Source organism: Pinus tabuliformis, chromosome 6 (assembly GCF_031772625.1).
Source record: "Pinus tabuliformis cultivar Carrire ecotype Pingquan chromosome 6, CPIR1, whole genome shotgun sequence".
In the NCBI taxonomy this organism is placed as follows: domain Eukaryota; kingdom Viridiplantae; phylum Streptophyta; class Pinopsida; order Pinales; family Pinaceae; genus Pinus; species Pinus tabuliformis.
In genome coordinates, this window is record NC_142292.1 from 170,833,238 (window position 1) to 170,855,460 (window position 22,223).

Consider the following 22,223-nt stretch of genomic DNA (forward strand, 5'->3'; position numbering starts at 1 on the left):
TAAATTTTTCTGTGCTAAATCGATAGATCTGGCAACGTCAGATTATCATATCTGGAAGCGGAGTTGGACTCACACTCCCTAGATCTGTTAGATCTGCCATTCATGTACATAGATATTTAATTATTTTCAATTTTCTGACTTGGGTTTTTTGGGATTTAGTTCTTTGGGTCATTGTATATATCATTTGGGTGTTTTTTGTTGTCTTGCAGCTATAGATTTGAAGGAGAAACTTAATAGGTATCAAGGATACCTGACCATCATGAGCACGATCATACAAAATGAGCCTTCGTCATTCTCAGATGCCGTCAAGCATCAAGTATGGAAGGATGCTATGACCGTAGAATATGAGTCTATTATGGAGAATGATGTTTGGGAAGTAGTTCCCAGACCCTGGACAAGACAATTGTTACTTCAAAATGGCTTCACAAGATAAAGCATGCAGCAAATGGAAGCACGGAAAAGTATAAGGCTCGTTTTGTTGCTCGAGGTTTCTCCCAAAAAGAAGGTATAGACTATGATGAGATATTTGCACCTGTTGCCAGATATACGACCATCCGCTCGATCATAGCCCTTGCCGCTTCACAAGGACGGAACCTACATCAGATGGATGTCAAGACTGCGTTCTTGCATGGCTCGATCAAAGAAGAGGTCTACGTGGAGCAACCCGAAGGATTTGAGATTTATGATCGAAAATCTCATGTATGCAGGTTGAAGAAAGCTCTCTATGGGCTGAAGCAAGCACCCCGAGCATGGTATGAGAGGATCGATAGCTACTTGATGAAGCTGGGATTCACTAGGAGTGAAGATGATCCTAACCTTTACTTTAAGGTTGAAGATGACAAGCCTCTCATACTGGTGTTGTATGTGGATGACCTCTTTCTAACAGGTGCAGACCCTCTCATTCACAAATGTAAGAGGGAGTTGGCCTTTGAATTTGAAATGAAAGACCTAGGACTGATGCACTACTTCCTAGGACTTGAAGTATGGCAGAAGCCAAGGGAAATTTTCCTATCTCAAGGGAAATATGTGGTAAAGATATTGGAAAGATTTGGTATGATGGACTGCAAGCCTGTGACTACCTCGAGGATCTTAACTTTTTGAAGTTATATGGTAGTGATGTCGGACCAGATTTGGGAAATGCCTCTGAGTTTCATAAACTCATTCGCATTGATGTTCTTGGTGAACCTCCGTCCGAACATATTTTTTGCAGTTAGCATTGTGAGCTCATATTTGGTTGAGCCTCACTGGATTGATGCCAGGAATCTTCTGAGATGTCTTCAGGACACAATCTCTCATGGATTAAGATACACTGCCGGAGATGTGAGACTACTTGGATATACTGATGTTGATTGGGCAGGCAGTGTGGTGGACCGTAAGAGCACTTCCGGGTGCTGTTTCACCTTGGGATTTGCTTCGATATCCTGGATGAGCAGGAAGCAGAAGTCGGTGGCTTTGAGCACCGCCGAAGCAGGATATATTGTTGCTAGCATAACCTCGTGTGAGGTAGTCTGGTTGCGAAAGCTCTTCAATGAGCTGTTTGGATTTACATTGGATACCACTGTGATTCTCTATAACAACCAGAGGTGGGATTCGATTATTGAGGAATCCCGTATTCGTCGATTGCTCCAGCAGATAGACATCATCTTGGATATGGTAAGTTGATGAGCAAGGAGGCTCCATCGCATTAAGATGATGTACAGGTTGATACACCTTGTCAAAGCCCCGAGTAAAGATCTAATCTGTGATTTTCCCAAACGACTTGGAGTCGGTAAGAAACCCTTGTACAAGGGTCCTGCATGTTGCATACATTGAGCTCTGGGAGCTCTGAGGGCTTGCGGTTATTACTGGAGCAACATATGACCACAGGGTGACTCACCCTCCCCTGGTGGTGCACACTGGAACAAGATGATTCGCTCTCTTGTGGGACAAGATGATTTGCTCTCTTGTGGAACAGGATGATTCGCTCTCCTGTGTAGCAGGATGATTGGTTCTCCTGTGAGGCCTGGATTGATGTGTTCTCCATGGCGGCTTGGATTGATGTGTTCTCCATGGCAATTGTAGCAGGATTGGTGTGTTCTCCTGTGAGGCCTGGATTGATGTGTTCTCCATGGCAATTGTAGCAGGATTGATGTGTTCTCCTGTGAGGACAGGATTGATTAGTTCTCCTGTCGAGGCATCATACCCATGTAGTCTGGGACTCATGGGAAGTACCTCTCATCTGATCAATGAGCAGGGAAATGAAGTTAGGGACCATAGTAGTACCGATGGACGCATCGTTGTAACTACCGTACTCCCTACGCTAGGATGACCTCCATTGATCTGGGATCAATGATACTGGTCTGGGACCAGTGGTAGGAGTTGTACCATACTATGACGCTGACTTCGGGTCGGTTGAGACTGGTCTGGGATCAGTGGTACATACTCTGAGACTGATTTTGAGTCAGTGGAGGATGATATTGGTCTGGGACCACTGGAGTTGTACTCACTATGACGCTGACTTTGGGTTGGTTGAGACTGGTCTGGGACCAGTGGTACATACTCTGAGACTGACTTTGAGTCAGTATGATACATCCTCGATCATTTCTTCTTCTTCATAATTCGGACAAAAGCAGAGTAGAACAGAACAATGCAAGAGCAGAACAGAACAGAACAAAACAGTACAGATCAGTGCAGGGCAGAACAAGACAAAGAAAAACAGGCAAAATAGAGCAGAGCAGGGCAAGGGTCAGGCTGTACAAGGCAGTGCATTTGATGGATGAATAGTAACGACCGATAGACAGATTGCAGATGAAGTTCTCCATGGTTGAGAGGGAGTGTTAAAATTGGCAACCAGGGCAAAACTTCATGTGGGTAATCTTATTCATGGCTAATAATATTTTTATTAGATTCCTCTCGTCAAGAGGTGTAGGATTGATATAAAGATCATCCAATTCCGATAAGTATTCATGGAGATATGAATTTATTTTGATTATGGAATTATTATCAAGCCGACCTACAACTCATGTAGGCTCAGAAGCCCAACAGTCGCATCTATTCACCCACCAACGTTGTGTATAAATATAAGAGGACTTTTCCTCATTTAGACTCACTCATCTCATCACATCTCTCTCTCTCTACTGCGCAGATATGAGTCTCTTCTCTACTGCGCTGAAATGGGTCTCTCTCTCTCACACATGTGACGCCAGAAGCTGTTGAATTTGAAGCTGCAACTGCAGAAGTAAAGATTGACTTGCGTGGCCTAGAAGATCTCCGCTTTGGAACTGCGCTGTAGGTTCATCTGAACCTCCTTTGAAAGCCGCAACTTTTGGTGGTGGAATGAAAGTCAATCCGACGAATGGTTTGCAAGATATCGACTGCCCTAGTTTGAAGCCGGAAACTGCTGAAACTGAAGCTGCAACTGCAGAAGCAAAGATTGACTTGCGTAGCCTAGAAGATCTCCTCATCTGAACTGCGCTGTAGGTTCATCTGAACCTCCTCTGGAAGCCAAAACTTTTGGTGGTGGAATGAAGTCAATACGACGGTCGGTTTGTGAGATAGGGTTTGCCCTAGTTTGATAATGAAGCCGCTAATGCTAATGCTACTGATCTAGGGTTTGCTACTGCTGATATGAATCAGATTTATTGTACTATTTCTCTCTGCTGAATTATTGAAGATAAAAGAAGATTTGATCAAAGGGTTTCCCCACACATTGTGGGGTTTGTCCCTGGCTAGCCGCCACATCTTGTGTCTCTTGTCTTGGCTTGTTTTCTGTCGATCGTTTAATGTTCTATCTGCACTTTACTTTATGTACATGTGATTGCTAATCGGTGGAATATAATAAGAAAAAGAAGTAAACTGTTATAAGCATAGAACATACCATAACTTAACAAAATTTAAACCTAAAGTTCCTTAGTATTATTTGGTGATTATATGCATTTTTTTATATTTCTCTATGGTCAAGATGCTATAAATGTTTTAAATTATATTGGCTGTAGGTGAAAGTTAAATGTTCTTGATTTGGGACATTAAATGAAGATCATTTTAAATCTGGAATCTCTTGCATGTTAAAGTTTTGGGCATTTACATTAACTGTTCATGATTGTCGCTTTGTCACATCTATAAGTTTTCTCTGGATAACTTGTTATTACTTAGTTTACGGTTAATTCAACCTAAAGGCACTGGTTTGTAGTCATTTATATCTTGTAATTGTGTCTTATCTTAATCCATCTATCGTAATTGACTGAGGCTTGCTTTAAATTCATTAAAGGCACTAGTCTATAATCATTTCTATCTTGTGGTCGTGTTTTGGTTACATTAGTGTTTAATCTATTCATCTAAGTTAATCGAGATGCGTTTACTTTCGAGTGTCTGTTTTTCATAGGCTATCATCATCCATTTACCTTAGGGACTACCCCTCTTGACTTGTCTAGGAGAGAGTCTAAACAGAGTGAGTAAGGATTAAGAGTGACAGCCCTTACTCTGAGCGTTGTCGCGGTGCCTAGACATTTTGTGGGACAACATTTTTGGTGCCGTTGCCGGGGATAGAGTTTTTCTGTCCCTAGTTTTCCTGACATCGTTTTAATCATCTCATCATTTTCGCCATTCATTAGCCTGTCAAGCGGCACAACATTTTTTGGCGCCTTTGCCAGGGATATTTTATTCTCGACGCTTCAATGACATTTTATCTTCATTCTCCTCATATCATCTTTATCATTTTTACTGGCAACGCCAACATTTTTTGGCGCCGTTGCCGTGGATATTTTATTCTTGGCGTTTCAACGACGTTTCCTCATCATTCTTCTCACGTCTCATCTTTTCATTTGAGTCAGCAATGACAACATTTTTTGGTGCCGTTGCTGGGGACCGATTTATTGGGCCTTGGCTTTACGACATTCATCTTTCATCTTTCTATCATTCATTTAGCCGACAACGCCAACATTTCCTGGCGTCATTTGATCTTTTCATCGCCTTATCTTTTGTCATCTCATTAATCGTTTCATCTGCAATTTTAGCACCTGGATATTTCGGTTCTTTTCTTGTTTGTGTGGCAACTCCACTTCTTTCATTTATTATTTCTCAAACAAGAAACCCTCCCTTATATCCAGTTGTTTGCCTTTTAGATCCTAGAGCTAGACTCATGTTCAAGTGGCGACTCCACTTCTTTCATTTCTTACAAGAATTTCTACTAGAAGCTCGCTTCTTGTGGATCTCTTGATTTTCTTGAGCAGGGGTCCCTCTCTAGCATCCATTTGGTCCCTCATTATCCCTTCAAGCAAGTCGTCATGGATGATTCATTTACCCTGTGTCATTTTACTGATTTTCCCCATGATACACCGGAAGAGGCCATTCATAAATTGCCTCTGTTCTCGGGTGGTGATTCGGTCGCTGTTATAAAGCATCTATGCAAGGTTTCTCATACAATAATCAAATATTGTAGTCCTCCCTAGTATAATCATGAAGATGTCAAATTGCGTCTATTTGCCTTTTCTTTAGAGGGTGATGCTTTGAATTGGTTTAATAATTGTCCTAAAGATTCATTCGCTTCTTTACAAGACATTGTCAATGCTTTTACAGATAGATATGGTGATCAAGGTAGCTCGCCTTGTGCCCCCAACATTATGCAACATAATGAAAGTGTTATTGTAAAGGATCCAACTGTCAATGAAAGATTTCAAGACAATTCTCCATATCAGAATGTGCCATCCACTTGTACTGTTGCAGGACGAACCCATGATAGTCGAAAAGCAGGAACAAGTTATCAAATCATTGTCGACAATGAGAGGAAGAATGATAAGCATCTTATAGAAGAACTAAAGCAGTTGGTTAAAGACATGCAATTCAGTCAAACGCAGTTGGTAAAAAATATGGAACTTAAACAAGAAAAATTTGTAACTGATTATGTCAAGGATATGAGAACTTTGTACACCCACTTGGAAAAACATGATAAGGGGATGGAAATCATGAAAAGTAAACACTCTGATCACATAATCGACATGTAGAGCCAGCATGCTAAGGAAATGGAGACCATGAAAGCTAATCATGACAGGGAAATTAATTCTATGCAAAGCAAGTTATTAGTCCTAGAGGAAAAGATGACGATCATGGAATTCAATCATTCAAATCAAGTGACTGCCATGGAAGCAAGTTATCAAGAAGAAATAAGTTCGATTCAGAACAAATTGTCAACTATGGATGAAGAAATGACCATCACGAGATTCGATTATAATAATCAGTTAGCTACCATGCAAGCAAATCATAAGAAAGAGATAAACTATATGCAAAACTGTTTCATGGGCATGAAAGCAAAGAATGATTGAAAATAGATTAAAAATAATGGAAGTTAATCATTCTAATGAGATGTCCATTATTCAGAATCAAATAAAGGCTATGCAAGCTAATCATGTCACTCTGTAAGAAAGATTCGTGAAAATTGAACTCAATTAAGCGAAGTTAATAGTAAGACATGCCAAAGAAATGGGTTCACCACATAAGAGGTTGGAAGAGAGGAAATCACAGGATTTGTCTTGTTGCGAATATCCCGAGAAAGAGGCTAACTCCATTAACGAAGATTTAACTAAGAATGACATGATCAAAGAAGAAATTAAAAGAGGTCAAGTTATAACTCATGACACCTGTGAGACTGATCCATCATTATTGATAGGGCAAATGCAACTAAAGGACTCAGCCATCAGGATAGATAGGTAGGGGGAAGAGGACAGCCTTGCCTCAGTCCTCTTGAAGATTGAAAAGCAGGTCCAGGCCTGCCGTTAACAAGGGGGGCTATCCAAGGTCCAGTGATGCAAGCTCTAATGAGGTCAAGAAATGAAGTAGCAAAGCCCATTTTTTGAAGAGCAGCAAACAGAAAAGAGTGTCTGACCATATCAAAGGCATTCGCCAAATCTAACTTCAGGATGAATCCCTTTTCGTTCCCAGTGTGGCTAGAATGAATGGCTTCTTGAACTAGGAGGATGGAGTCTGATATTTGCCTATTTGCCATGAAGCCACTTTGATTTTCAAATATGAGCATTGGCAACAAAGGCTTGAGGTGGGCTGCAAGAATTTTTGTAAAGATTTTATAAGAGGAATTGCAAAGGGATATGGGGTGGAAACGGGAGAAGTTGGAGGGTCAATTCTCCTTGGGTATGAGGGCTAGATGGGTTGAGTTTGTATAACCTCCCATTTTATTTTTCCGTTGAATCCATTTCACTAATTTGATGAGGTCTTTTTTAACAGTTTCCCAGTGCTCTCTGTAGAAGCTGATTGGGAAGCCATCTGGTCCTGGTGCTTTGTTTGGTTGAAAGGCCCAGATGGCTCCTTTGATTTCTTCTTCCTCTATCTCTTTGTTCAGGCTTTCATTCATTTCTGCAGTGATCTTATTTGGCAAATGCTGTAAAAGGTCTGCATAGTCTTCTTCTTCTCCTTTTTCAGTTAGGAGTTCTTTATAATGTTCTGAAGCGGCTTGTTTGATGGCAGCTTGACTGTTTTGCTGATTGCCTTTGCTATCTATGATAGATGTTATGCTATTTTTGATTTTTTGAACTGTGACTTGCTTGTGGAAGAAAGCCATGTTCTTGTCTCCGCCCTTCAACCATAGTTGTCTCGATTTAATCTGCCATTTCTGTTCCTCTTCTCTTCTGATGCTATAAAGCTGGCTGTAGAGGTTTTCTTCCTGATTTTTATCTACCTGATGGTATTCTCGCTTTTCCATTGTGTGATGGAGTTCTTCGATCTTAGCTTTTGCTTCTCTTTTCTTCTCTTTGTAATGAGTTTTTGCCCAATCCTTAAGAGCATGCTTTACATTTCTGAGTTTGCTTTCCCAAATGAAACTTGGAGAACCTTCAATGTGCTGTCGCCAGGTTTGCTGAATCAGTTCTTTGGCTGCTGCAATGTCATTCCATAGAGAATTGTATTTGAAGGGAAGAGGGCTCACAGGGCAATGGGATTTGAGGGTCAATGTGGTGGGGTAATGGTCTGAGGCTGCAAAGGGTAGAATGGAGGCATGAACAGCGGAGAAGGTGGATAGAAGGGTTACATTCACCAGAATACGATCTAGTCTTTCCATAATATTGCTTTTCCCCAACCTACGGTTACTCCAGGTGAATTTGCGATCCTTTGAAATTACATCAACAAGATCACCGTATTGCATTATATTCTCCAGTTGATTTCTAAAATGATCTGGGGAGAAGCTGCCTCCACGTTTTTCATTAGCATGCAATATGAGATTTAAATCTCCTCCTAAAATTATGTTGCTGTTATCTTCTTCCGCTATATTTGTGCTAAGAGAGTCCCAACATTGCTCCTTATCTCTATAATGATTAGGAGCATAGACATTGTAGATGACTAGCTGTTGGTTGCTCATGTTGTTCTTCAAGACAATCTTAATCCAGTGCTGTTCTACTGTTTCTGTTGTATTGCTCCATTTAGCTTGATGCCAGAGCGTAGCAATTCCTCTAGAGGCTCCTCTAGAATCCACAAACACTTCCTTTGTACTGCTTGTGTTGTGCAATAATTTTGTTCATTTTTAGCTGTCCCTGCTTTGTTTCTTGAACTAAAACAATATCTGGTTTCTCTTGATTTATTAGGTCTTTTAAGGCATTTGCTTTGGAGGGGTACCCTAGTCCCCTATTATTCTATGAGAGGACTTTTATCATTTCAAATGAAGGTTGCGAGGAGTTGCTCTCCCTCCCTGGTCCTTGTTTACTAAGTCCTTGTCAATTTGTCCTAAGATATAGGACTCTATGGGGTTCTGTATACCCATTGCTATATCTTTCTGGGCATTTTCATCTCTGTGCTGTTTTGCTGATTTTCTTCTGGGCTTCTTTTGATTATCAAGAGTGGTACCATGCTCCTTAGAGTTGCTTCTTTTAATTCTGGGAGGGGGAGGTTCAGGTGGGAAGGAGGAAGAGATGATCAGAGGGAGGGGGGATTCTGAAGGGTCGGATCAAATCGTGGGAGTGGAAGTATCCTCAGGAGGAGAGAGGATGTGGAAGGGATTGGAGGAAGGAGAGGAGGGTTGAGGATCTTGCTGGCGATCAGAGGGATGAGAGAAGGGAGGGATGAGGAGGGTGGAGGATTGGGGGAGGACGAGAAGAAGGGCCAACTTCAGGATTTGGTTTGGGGTTTGGGGCAGCTTTTTTTATTTTATTTTATTGCTTCCCATTGCTCTTCTTGCGGAGTGTTTTCAACATCAATTAGTTTAGTACACCGATTAGCAAAATGGCCGTATTCATGACATACCTTGTGTTGACCCCTACTGGTCAACTACCCATGCAGTGCACCCCGTCTTTTCTTGACAAGAAGAAGCAGCACCTGATCAGCATGTCCGTGCCATCCTGCCATCATCAGCAGCCTGATCATTTTTGTTGTGAGCCCAGTCTACATGTATAAGTTGTAAAAAATCTAAGCAGACCAGAGTCATGTATGTAAAGTTGCCTAGGTTGACCTAACTTTCTAATGATGATCTGCGTCCTGGGAGGTTTTTCGTCTCACCGATCCACGGATCGGCAGAGTTTTCCTTCAAACCTGACCCCAAAGCCGGGATGGATTTCGTCGTCAGAACTTTAGGAGAGTCTTATATGTCAATCTGCTAGATTATAGTTGTGTCGCAGAACTGGGTGTTCTATGAGGATCTGTATTAAGTGGGTTCATCCCTTTGAGATGTAAATTGTAAAAATCATGATGAATTGTGTCTTGAGGGTTGAAAATGTTGTAAATCCCCTCATGAGTCCTAGGTTTTAGGTCCTAGGTGATGTTTCCAACGGCTTAGTTTGATGATCCATCTTAAAATGAATTAAAAAAAATTAAAAAATGAATAAAAATAATAAAATAATAAAAAATGAAGCAAAAACCCTAACTAATAAAATAATAATATTTTAAGTTAATAAATCGACGGATGAGATCAAGAGATGTCTTGATCCTCATCAACGGTCGAGATCATTTCTACATGGATCACTCGAACTAGCCGTTAGGATCATTTCCTTTATATAGGGTCTTAGGGAGTCATTTGAGATCATCTGATCTGTGAGTCTGTACTGAAAGCTCTCTTGTAAATCTAATTTCTGATTAATAAAGAAGACTTTGGGGTCCAAAATTGGCTAGTGTTACTCTCTGGAATTGCTGTGAGATCTTTAATTTTCTGCATATTTTAGTTTTCAGCCATTAATCATAGCTTGTTCTTAGAGTAGTGTGAGCACAGGTATCTTGTTCACCTGCTAGGGTTGGAGGGCTGCTAGGGTTTCTGAAATAATGGCAGGTATCTCCATTATTTCCTGAGATCTAGCAGCTTTCTCTCTCTCTTTGCTGATGGTTGCTTGAGATGTGCAGGAAAACATTTTTTGAAGGAAATTTTGTGGGCGTTCGGGGAAGTTCTCGGCTGAACCAGCCAACTCCCGCAAGCACTTTCTGTGCAGAGCCCAGCTGATTGTGCCCTGGGTTAATCTTTTAAGTTTTATTTCGCGTTTTACATTGAGAGATTTTTCTTTCTGTTCACAGTGAAGTTCAAAATTTCTGATATTCTGAAAGTATTTCTGCTCTTATTTGCTGAATCTGGCTATTTCAGGGGCCAAGTCTGTAAATTTATTAAGCTGATCTAGGGTTTCAAATTTTTCATTAGGGTTTTGACTTTGGTTTTATGTACATATTACTCGTGGGGTGATCTGGTCTATTTCAAGTTGCAGGGTTTCTCAAGCATACAGGGTTTCATCAAGATCAAATTTTCAGAAGGAGTTCGCGGCTGCCAGAATCGTGGCCATTCTTCACTGCTTTCACACCATTGTACTCTGCAAACAAGGATCAAAATTCTACTCTGTCTATGTACAGGATAGAAGGAAAAGCAGTAAAAGATTGCTTGCTGGCCGATTAAGAAGAAAGTCTCAGCCCCAGGTCCCGGTTTTCTATTTTTGTTGAGGGCGTGATTGCACACGAAGAAAGAAAAAGCATTTCGCTGCATTGATTGCCAGCCTCAGAGATCACACCTGTACCTGCAAATGATTTCGTCTAACCCGCAGCAGCATGTCATTATCTCTAGCGTGGGAGAATAAGGGTGCGTTCTCTGCGTGGGCATCAAGTGAAGTTTCATATGAACCGGTTCATTGACTCAGCAAACGCCAAGCTAATCAGGCAATAGATTCGTGGTGATTTGGTCTCTGTTTCTGTCTTGTTGAGAGCATAAAAACGCAGCCTGCAGCAAATCATATCCAAATCGAAACCCATTAACGTTGGATTGCTCAGCAAATCGAAATTAATAAGCCAAGCAATCGATCCGTTGCATAAAGTCTCACGCACAGTCTCAGATTGATTTCTAGCTGCACATTTCCCTTGGACGTCACCTGTACGCAGAAATCTCAAAGCGTCGGACCAGGTATTTGCGTATCCTCCATCGTTCTATCGTTTACACGAGCATCAAAACTTATTACGGCAGCAGTCCTTTCCTTTCCTCACGCGGACGGAGCAGGTAAAATCGAAATTTTTTGTTTGGTCGTCTGTCATATAGTGCGTGGCTGCGTGTTTTTTTTTAGTCGTAGGTTTAGGGTTTTGATTGGTAGCGTAGGCAATAAAATTGATTTCCTTTTAGTTACGTTTTATTTTTGGTTTCATTTAAATGTATATATGCCTTAGGTTTAGTTTTTCTTTAGTTTTAGATTTAAGTTGTCTTTTGTAATATGAAAAATTTCATTTATAAAAAAATATAAAAAATCGAATTTGGTTAGCACATAGGCTTTGTTAGTTTGTAATTTAAATGTTTTGATTTTAATTTTAAGTTGTAGTTTAAGTTAGGTTTCATTAGATTTTAAAGTTTTCTTTTATTTTGATCATATGAAAAATATAAAAAAAAAAAAAATAATAAATAATAAAAAAAATAAAAAAGATTTTATTTAGTTTTTAGGTACATCTTTTTGTATAGTTAATTTTTAGATTTTTAGAATAGATTTTAAAATTTTAATTTTTAGATTTTCATTTTTATAATAAAAAAAAGAAAAAGAAAAAAAAAATAAATAAATAAAAATTTGTGGAAGATTATTTTTGCGAGATTCAGTGATTATCATGCTATATCTTTCATGCTGAATATTCTGAGTCGAGATATGAATTGATATCTGGTTAATGGTTTAGAATTTTCGTGGTGGCTTAAAGCATTTATCTTTTAAAATTTTCAATTGCTGGATATCGTTTTGGTCGTTTTAAAAGCATAGTGATTTAGCTGATGATAGATGGTTGCTGTTCATGGCTCATGTTTCTATATCATTTAAAAAGTAATCGTTTCTACATCAGTCTCTTAAGGCACTGGTCTGCTCAATTAATTAAATCTTTCAAGTGCTTTTATATCGTATCTCGTGTCTCCCAACCAACTGTTAGGTAGTTGGTCTTCATTATCTCACAGGGTCTACCCCCCTTAGCCGCGGGAGACAGGTTTAAACGGAGGGATCGGGGATCAGAGTGACAGCCCCCGGTCTGAGCGTTGTCGTGCCAGTTTGCGCGACAACATTTTTTGGCGCCGTTGCCGGGGACAGAGTTTTTCTGTTCTTGGGGTTTCATCGACATTCAGCTTCTCATCGTCTCACCTCTCATTTGAGCTGGCAGATTCAATATTCTGGCATCTTTTCATCATATATCAGCAGCATCTCTTCGGTTTTGTTTCTTGTTTGGGTGGCGACTCCACTTTTCTCATTTTTCCCAGACAAGAATCTTTCCTCGTATCTGCTTGTGGTTTCTTCTTGGATCTTAGAATCAGTTTTATTGTTCAAGTGGCGACTCCACATCTTTCACCTTTTGATTTTCTTGAGCAAAGAGCTAGTTCTATCATCCATCTGATCCCTTATTGTTCATCATGGATTATTCATTTAAACCATGTCGTTTTACTCACCGTCTCCATGATCTTCCGGAGGAGGCCACTCCTAAATTACCTATTTTTTCAGGTGGTGATCTAATCGCTGTTAGAAGGCATCTAGGCTTGTTTGATCGCATCATGATCATATATTGCAGATCCCCTCAGTTTAATCATGAAGATATCAAAATGCGTTTATTTGTCCTTACTTTAGAAGATGATGCTTTAAATTGGTTTAACAGTTTTCCTAAGGATTCTTTCACTTCTTTAGAAGACATTGTTGATGCTTTTAAAGATAGATATGGTTATCCAAACAGATTGCCTTCTAAAATTGTTGATCAGAAAGACAGTAATTCAGTTGTTGAAGAAAGATTTCAAGATCAGAATGTGTCATCAACCGAAAATATTGCAGATCATCATAGTGGAAAATCAGGGACAAATAATAGTGAAAGGGAAGAACAAAAACAAATTATACAAGATCTAATGATGCTGGTAAGAAATATGGAAAGCAATCAAACTAGTCTTATCAATGATGTCAAAACTTTACGCCCCCACCTAGAAAAACGTAATAGGGAGTTGGAGGTCACACAAAATCAGCATGCTAAGGAAATTGAGGCCATAAAAACTAATTATGAAACAGAAATTAGAATCATGCATAGCAAGATGTCAGTCTTAGAGGAAAATATGGTGACCATGAAAACTGATCATGATAGGGAAATTGACTCTATGCAAAATAAGCTTTTAACCATGGATGAGGAAATGACCATCATGACTTTCAATCATAATAATCAAGTGGCTGACATACAAGCAAATCATAAAGAAGAAATAGATTTTATGCAGCATTGCTTGATGGACATAAAGGAAGTGAATGATAAAGTAATAAAAGACATGCAAGAGCACCATGCCAGACAAATTAGTGTTGTAAAGGTTGAACACTCTAGTCAGATAGATGCATTTAGAATAGAGGTTCAAAGGTTTCAGCAATTGGAAGATGAAAGAAACCAGGTGACATCAATAGATCAGGAGCCTTCTCATTTGCTGCAACAAGATCCATCTTATTATGAGGAGGTTGTTGATTCGATTGAAAGATGGTTAATTGAAGGTGATCCGGATAGACTTAAGAATGATAAAGATCAGATGCGGGCTAAAGAAAGACATATCATGCATACTTCATCTGATAGTTTTGAAACAGAAAGTTCCAGATCATCAGTAATTCATCCTGCCAGAAAGAAGAAGCGCAAGAGGAAGAAGATTAGACGAAGATTTGATGCATCAGACGGCCGTGAGCAGCTTGATTTTCGGATAGGAAGGAGTCCTACCATATGCAAAATGGGACATGGTACATCCGACAAGCAGCCGACAGATTTGCCTGAAAGCAGGCAAATGCTCAGTATGCACTATATTGAACACATCTGATGCCCCAGGGCATCCTTTGTATCGTATTCCTAACCCTACTCCTTGTTTTTCCGCATTTTTATTTTTGCCTTAGATAGTTAATAAATGAAGAGCTTTTGTCTTTCCTGTGCTTAATGAATATGCTGATTTTTTGGGATGGACGCTACTTATTTTTGTGTTGTATGGATGCAGATTCTGGATTCTCACATTCCTGCAAGCAGCAACGTGTCCCCAAGTAGAGCCAGATGTTGACCCCTACTGGTCAACTACCCATGCAGTGCACCCCGTCTTTTCTTGACAAGAAGAAGCAGCACCTGATCAGCATGTCCGTGCCATCCTGCCATCATCAGCAGCCTGATCATTTTTGTTGTGAGCCCAGTCTGCATGTATAAGTTGTAAAAAATCTAAGCAGACCAGAGTCATGTATGTAAAGTTGCCTAGGTTGACCTAACTTTCTAATGATGATCTGCGTCCCGGGAGGTTTTTCGTCTCACCGATCCACGGATCGGCAGAGTTTTTCTTCAAACCTGACCCCAAAGCCGGGATGGATTTCGTCGTCAGAACTTTAGGAGAGTCTTATATGTCAATCTGCTAGATTATAGTTGTGTCGCAGAACTGGGTGTTCTATGAGGATCTGTATTAAGTGGGTTCATCCCTTTGAGATGTAAATTGTAAAAATCATGATGAATTGTGTCTTGAGGGTTGAAAATGTTGTAAATCCCCTCATGAGTCCTAGGTCTTAGGTCCTAGGTGATGTTTCCAACGGCTTAGTTTGATGATCCATCTTAAAATGAATTAAAAAAAATTAAAAATTGAATAAAAATAATAAAATAATAAAAAATGAAGCAAAAACCCTAACTAATAAAATAATAATATTTTAAGTTAATAAATCGACGGATGAGATCAAGAGATGTCTTGATCCTCATCAACGGTCGAGATCATTTCTACATGGATCACTCGAACTAGCCGTTAGGATCATTTCCTTTGTATAGGGTCTTAGGGAGTCATTTGAGATCATCTGATCTGTGAGTCTGTACTGAAAGCTCTCTTGTAAATCTAATTTCTGATTAATAAAGAAGACTTTGGGGTCCAAAATTGGCTGGTGTTACTCTCTGGAATTGCTGTGAGATCTTTAATTTTCTGCATATTTTAGTTTTCAGCCATTAATCATAGCTTGTTCTTAGAGTAGTGTGAGCACAGGTAGCTTGTTCACCTGCTAGGGTTGGAGGGCTGCTAGGGTTTCTGAAATAATGGCAGGTATCTCCATTATTTCCTGAGATCTAGCAGCTTTCTCTCTCTCTTTGCTGATGGTTGCTTGAGATGTGCAGGAAAACATTTTTTGAAGGAAATTTTGTGGGCGTTCGGGGAAGTTCTCGGCTGAACCAGCCAACTCCCGCAAGCACTTTCTGTGCAGAGCCCAGCTGATTGTGCCCTGGGTTAATCTTTTAAGTTTTATTTCGCGTTTTACATTGAGAGATTTTTCTTTCTGTTCACAGTGAAGTTCAAAATTTCTGATATTCTGAAAGTATTTCTGCTCTTATTTGCTAAATATGGTTGTTTCAGGGGCCAAGTCTGTAAATTTATTAAGCTGATCTAGGGTTTCAAATTTTTCATTAGGGTTTTGATTTTGGTTTTATGTACATATTACTCGTGGGGTGATCTGGTCTATTTCAAGTTGCAGGGTTTCTCAAGCATACAGGGTTTCATCAAGATCAAATTTTCAGAAGGAGTTCGCGGCTGCCAGAATCGTGGCCATTCTTCACTGCTTTCACACCATTGTACTCTGCAAACAAGGATCAAAATTCTACTCTGTCTATGTACAGGATAGAAGGAAAAGCAGTAAAAGATTGCTTGCTGGCCGATTAAGAAGAAAGTCTCAGCCCCAGGTCCCGGTTTTCTATTTTTGTTGAGGGCGTGATTGCACACGAAGAAAGAAAAAGCATTTCGCTGCATTGATTGCCAGCCTCAGAGATCACACCTGTACCTGCAAATGATTTCGTCTAACCCGCAGCAGCATGTCATTATCTCTAGCGTGGGAGAATAAGGGTGCGTTCTCTGCGTGGGCATCAAGTGAAGTTTCATATGAACCGGTTCATTGACTCAGCAAACGCCAAGCTAATCAGGCAATAGATTCGTGGTGATTTGGTCTCTGTTTCTGTCTTGTTGAGAGCATAAAAACACAGCCTGCAGCAAATCATATCCAAATCGAAACCCATTAACGTTGGATTGCTCAGCAAATCGAAATTAATAAGCCAAGCAATCGATCCGTTGCATAAAGTCTCACGCACAGTCTCAGATTGATTTCCAGCTGCACATTTCCCTTGGACGTCACCTGTACGCAGAAATCTCAAAGCGTCGGACCAGGTATTTGCGTATCCTCCATCGTTCTATCGTTTACACGAGCATCAAAACTTATTACGGCAGCAGTCCTTTCCTTTCCTCACGCGGACGGAGCAGGTAAAATCGAAATTTTTTGTTTGGTCGTCTGTCATATAGTGCGTGGCTGCGTGTTTTTTTTTAGTCGTAGGTTTAGGGTTTTGATTGGTAGCGTAGGCAATAAAATTGATTTCCTTTTAGTTACGTTTTATTTTTGGTTTCATTTAAATGTATATATGCCTAGGTTTAGTTTTTCTTTAGTTTTAGATTTAAGTTGTCTTTTGTAATATGAAAAATTTCATTTATAAAAAAATATAAAAAATCGAATTTGGTTAGCACAGAGGCTTTGTTAGTTTGTAATTTAAATGTTTTGATTTTAATTTTAAGTTGTAGTTTAAGTTAGGTTTCATTAGATTTTAAAGTTTTCTTTTATTTTGATCATATGAAAAAAAAAAAAAAAAAAAAAATAATAAATAATAAAAAAAATAAAAAAGATTTTATTTAGTTTTTAGGTACATCTTTTTGTATAGTTAATTTTTAGATTTTTAGAATAGATTTTAAAATTTTCATTTTTAGATTTTCATTTTTATAATAAAAATTAAAAAAAAAATAAAAAAAATAAAAAAATAAATAAAAAAATAAAAAATTTGTGGAAGATTATTTTTGCGAGATTCAGTGATTATCATGCTATATCTTTCATGTTGAATATTCTGAGTCGAGATATGAATTGATATCTGGTTAATGGTTTAGAATTTTCGTGGTGGCTTAAAGCATTTATCTTTTAAAATTTTCAATTGCTGGATATCGTTTTGGTCGTTTTAAAAGCATAGTGATTTAGCTGATGATAGATGGTTGCTGTTCATGGCTCATGTTTCTATATCATTTAAAAAGTAATCGTTTCTACATCAGTCTCTTAAGGCACTGGTCTGCTCAATTAATTAAATCTTTCAAGTGCTTTTATATCGTATCTCGTGTCTCCCAACCAACTGTTAGGCAGTTGGTCTTCATTATCTCACAGGGTCTACCCCCCTTAGCCGCGGGAGACAGGCTTAAACGGAGGGATCGGGGATCAGAGTGACAGCCCCCGGTCTGAGCGTTGTCGTGCTAGTTTGCGCGACAACACCTTGCACTTGAATGGAATTTGATCGTAATCTAGTTGCTGAATATGAGTCCAATCGTCAACCTTGAGCTTGATGGCTTCTGGCAGTCCTTTGCCTAGATCGACTTCTACACAGATGCGAGCACAAGCCTGCATGTTGTCTTTAGGTTCACTTCAATCGATGTATTTCCCTACAACATTTCCAATAGCACGAACTGATTCATCTCCCCAGCAGTGAAGGGGAAGGTGAGGAAGCCGGACCCAAACAGGAACAACACTAGGTATGTCGAGCTCTGGATCAAAGTCCGGAGTCCATTTGTTGAGATATAATCCTTTGGAATCCATGAAATAATGCCCATTATGGAAGATTAAGTCCTTATCTTCTTTTGTTTCAAAATGAAAGGTAAAATACCCTTTCCCACAAAATCTAATAGAGATTTTCCCTTGTGTTTTATCAGACCAGTTCCTTTCCACCCATCTCTGCACTGTTTTTGGTGAAGGCCAGAGTCCAGTAAATTGCCCAATAAGTCCTCTTTCGGCCTGCTTTAGATTCATTAAAGGCACTGGTCTATAATCATTTTTATCTTGTGGTTGTGTCTTGGTTACCTTAGTGTTTAATCTATTCATCTAAGTTAATCGAGATTCGTTTACTTTCGTCAAGTTCTCCATCGCTAAAATCTCCTAGAGTATGTTTTTCACAGGCTATCATCATCCATTTACTTTAGGGACTACCCCCTTGACTTGTCTAGGAGAGAGTCTAAACGGAGTAAGGATTAAGAGTGACAACCCTTACTCTAAGCATTGTTGCGGTGCCTAGACATTTTGTGCGACAACAGGTCCTTAAGTTTAAACTTAGGAAAATAAAAATATTAATGTATATTAATATAAAATGGGCGAGAAAGTTCTAAGTGACGAGGATCAAGCCAATTCTAATCTTAGCCGTTGATTAGGGACTTAATCTTGACTGTTGAATCGTCAACAAGAAAAGTATAAGAGGAGGCTTGAGGGTCAGTTGGAGACACACCAAGAGAGATCAAGAATTCGATTTTCTGGGGCGAGGTTTGCTGAGGAAATCGAGTTAGTGATCAGAGTTGCAGCGAGGGGCAGTTCAACAAGGGATTTTCATCCGAGGCTGAAGAATACATAGCAGAGAGGCAGCGCAGTGCAAGAGAGATAGTGCAGGCCCTAGAAGGGCTGACGCAGACGAGGCAGGAGGCCCCAGAGGCTGACGTTGGGCTTCAGAGTCAGCGTTGGGGAGATTCTGTGGGGCACACTGAGAGTAGATCAACCGTGAGAGGGTGACGCAGTTCCTGATGGGTGACACAGTTCTAGAGCAGTGCTTAGAGCAGCTTTTGCTGTCCAGCACAAGGAACAGTTAGAGTCACTGCGGGGTTGACATCCGGTTGCAGATTTGCCAGAATATATGTCTCCGGATAGAGGTACTACTGCCGAGGATATTCTCTGTTGGGTGAGCCATTTCTGGCACCCTAGTTGTATTCACAAAATCTTCTTAATAATAAAACCCTCATATCTGCTGCACCGGTTTTCTCGCATTGGGTTTTTCCGGGGACGATTGTCCAAAAATAACGGTGTCCCTTGTGTTATTGTTTCTGTTTACTTCAGTGCATGATCTGTATATCTGTGAAGGCTGCATTTGTGTTTACTTCGATGTTTATGCAATTAAATAACTTGTTAATGTAAAGAACAAGTAGGAGATAGTAAACCAGAAATTGCAGTAGGGGTTTCTGATGTGTTAGATTCAAGAATTTTCACATTAGAGTCCGGGGTTGATGTTCATAGAAGTTTATTTCTCGATGATGTTTTTGGTTCTTAGTATTTGCAATTTTCTTGTTCATATTATTGAGGGTATACATATTGTTCGAATATTTTTCCAGAGTTTGTTAATGTCTTTCCTATTTTTCTTCTTTGTTTATTATGTTTCCCTCTTTTTCTCTATCCATCTCTACCATGCTATTTTTCTTGAAGTCCCCTAAGAATTCATTTGGTTGTTAGCTGTATCCTTCACAAGGGTTCATGACTACTTTTCATGGTTATTACTCTTGGTTTTGTAATTATCCCAACATTTCTTGCACTCTTTCTGGACATTCTTCACTTACTTTATTCGTCATTCATTGTCCTCTTTTTAGGGGAAAACACAATAGTAAATTAGATCAATATCAAAACCTTGTATATTTCATAATCTTCAGCCAAAATCCAGTATAGTTGTTGTTTATGGCTAGCTATACATAGTACAATATGTACTATTTTAAGCTAATAATATCCAAGTTCTCCACATTTCTATGTTGGCAATGCCTTAGTTGAACGATGAAAAGTCAAATAATAAATTTGGCAAATTTTTTATGGTCATAATTGTATAGGATTAAAATTATTTAATATTTCAAAAAGGCTATAACTTACAGCTCTTAAAAATAATTGCCCAGGAAAAGCTTAGCATGTAATCTTGAGGTTGATGAAGTCTATACCCTAGCTTATGCCTGACTTTTGCTGCCCCCCAGTTAACCCGCAGATTTGTTTGTGCAATTGGAGGGTGAAGATCCAGCTAGCTCTCACCAGGCTGGTTTCAGTGACAGGTGCATCCAGTTTCATAGCGATCAGAGTTCACGTCAGAGGCATTTTCACTAGATTTAGAGGAAATTGCTAGTTTTAGTAGTTTCCCAATTTTCTAGGAGCCACATTTCCAAGTTCCACATGTCCGTGTTGATCACATATTATTGGTCCTTGCAGTCTCACAATGCCAATGACCTTTTTGGGGGTGACATGTTAACATTTTCATGCAACTGCTATTTTTAGCAGTCAGGGTTTCAGGGCTTGCATGTTGATTCCAAGCATTTATTTGGGTTCCTTACCTAAAAGTGAGCCTTATGAGATTGTTTTATTGACATGCAGGATGTTGCTAGTTCTAATAGTGCCTATTTTTAGACATACTATAGTTGGTAGCAGTCTCAAAGCTGTTCCCCTCATTTTTTTTCTTTCTTATTTTTTGGGAGTCATATTTCTATTTTTGGCATAGCTATATTTAACAGCTCTATTTGTGGCAAGTATGAGGTCTAATCTTATGGTTCTGGTGTACAGTAATGAATTGTTGAGTCAATTCCAAATTAAGAAAGTGGATGTGTTTCTGGTGTAACACATGGTAGTTAGTTAAAGGGCTTCCATGATTATGAGTTTCTAAATTTACCATAGGCCAAATCCCCAAATTCAATTCCCTCAAGTTCTAACTTGCCTTGCGAGGCTTTGTTTGCCATTCTTGCTAATTTCTTCCACTCCAAAACCTTTGGTTGATTTCCTAGGCATAGTTGTCATGCTTGCTATTTACCCTAACTTGTTTTCCTATACTTGGATATTGTCCTTGCTAACTTTTATAAAGTCCTTGCTAACTTTTATCAAGTCCAAACGCCGATTCAATTTTCTATTCTTGGTTGACATTCTTGCATGTGAGATAAAGCCTAAATGCATAATTTGACCTCTTCATCCAATTTACATGTGAATTGGCCTTAAAACTTGATCTGAGTTGTTGTTTTTGGATTGCATATGTGATTGTCAAAACCCTAATTCACCTTATTATCCCTGGGTGGCAAATATGCTAATTTTACCATGTCAGTTTCTTGTTTTAGCAAGGGTATTTACTTCCTTAAAAGACTGTTAACCCCTAGATCTACTCCCTATGAAACCTATAAGGTTAAAGGCTAGCTTATATCATCTCGCTGGTTACTAGTGATGGATTTCAGGCATTGGTATATGAGTCAAGGCTTGCTTGCATTACGAAGTTCCATGCACAAGGTCATCTGATTGAGACAGGCTACACAGATAGAGAGATACGAGTGAGTAAATGATGGAATATGAGTGTAATATCAATTATGACTAGGGGAAATGAAAGGGTGATGAAATAGTGGATGTTACTTAGGCAAAATGATGGATTGATAATGAAAAAGGAATTACATCTAGGCAAACCACTAGGAAAGTACCCCACCAAGCTAGAAGACACAACTAGTAATAAGAGTTGAAGTACTGTTGAACCCATCATGCAATGGGCAAGTGAGAGTAATGACTGGAACATCCTGAGCACAAGGATAAAGTTGATAAGAGATCTCCACCAGTAATCAACCATGTAGTCACACCTGTAACAAGATACATATACATGATATGTGACTGAAGCAACCTCTGCCAATGATACAAACATGACCAATCAATCTGATAGCTGAACTGAGTAAAATAACATGATAACTGTACTTCCAAGTCATTTGTAATATTAACACCTCCCCTCTTTGTTGGTCAAGAGTCGGGTATCTATCAGGGTAGCACCAAAATAGCTTGTGCAATATGACAATGCCCCCGGATCTGCAACTGGTGCATAGGAAATCCACAGGTGTCATCTGGCAAGGTCTCATGAAATGGTCCTTAAGACACATATAATATATGGTGTAACAGAGTACAAAAGGTAAATAGTTTAATAGCATGAATTTTATGAAAATGTGCACCGAGGATATAGAATTGCTTATCACTACCACAACGATTCATCTCCTTATTAATCCT

General features: G+C 39.3%; 1 protein-coding gene across 3 annotated transcripts in view; it reads left to right on the forward strand.

The window, feature by feature from the left end:
* The window catches only part of LOC149257936 (uncharacterized), a 371,741-nt gene that overhangs the window by 66,936 nt on the left and 282,582 nt on the right, over positions 1–22,223 (forward strand). The gene's annotated exons all lie outside the window — the stretch shown is intronic.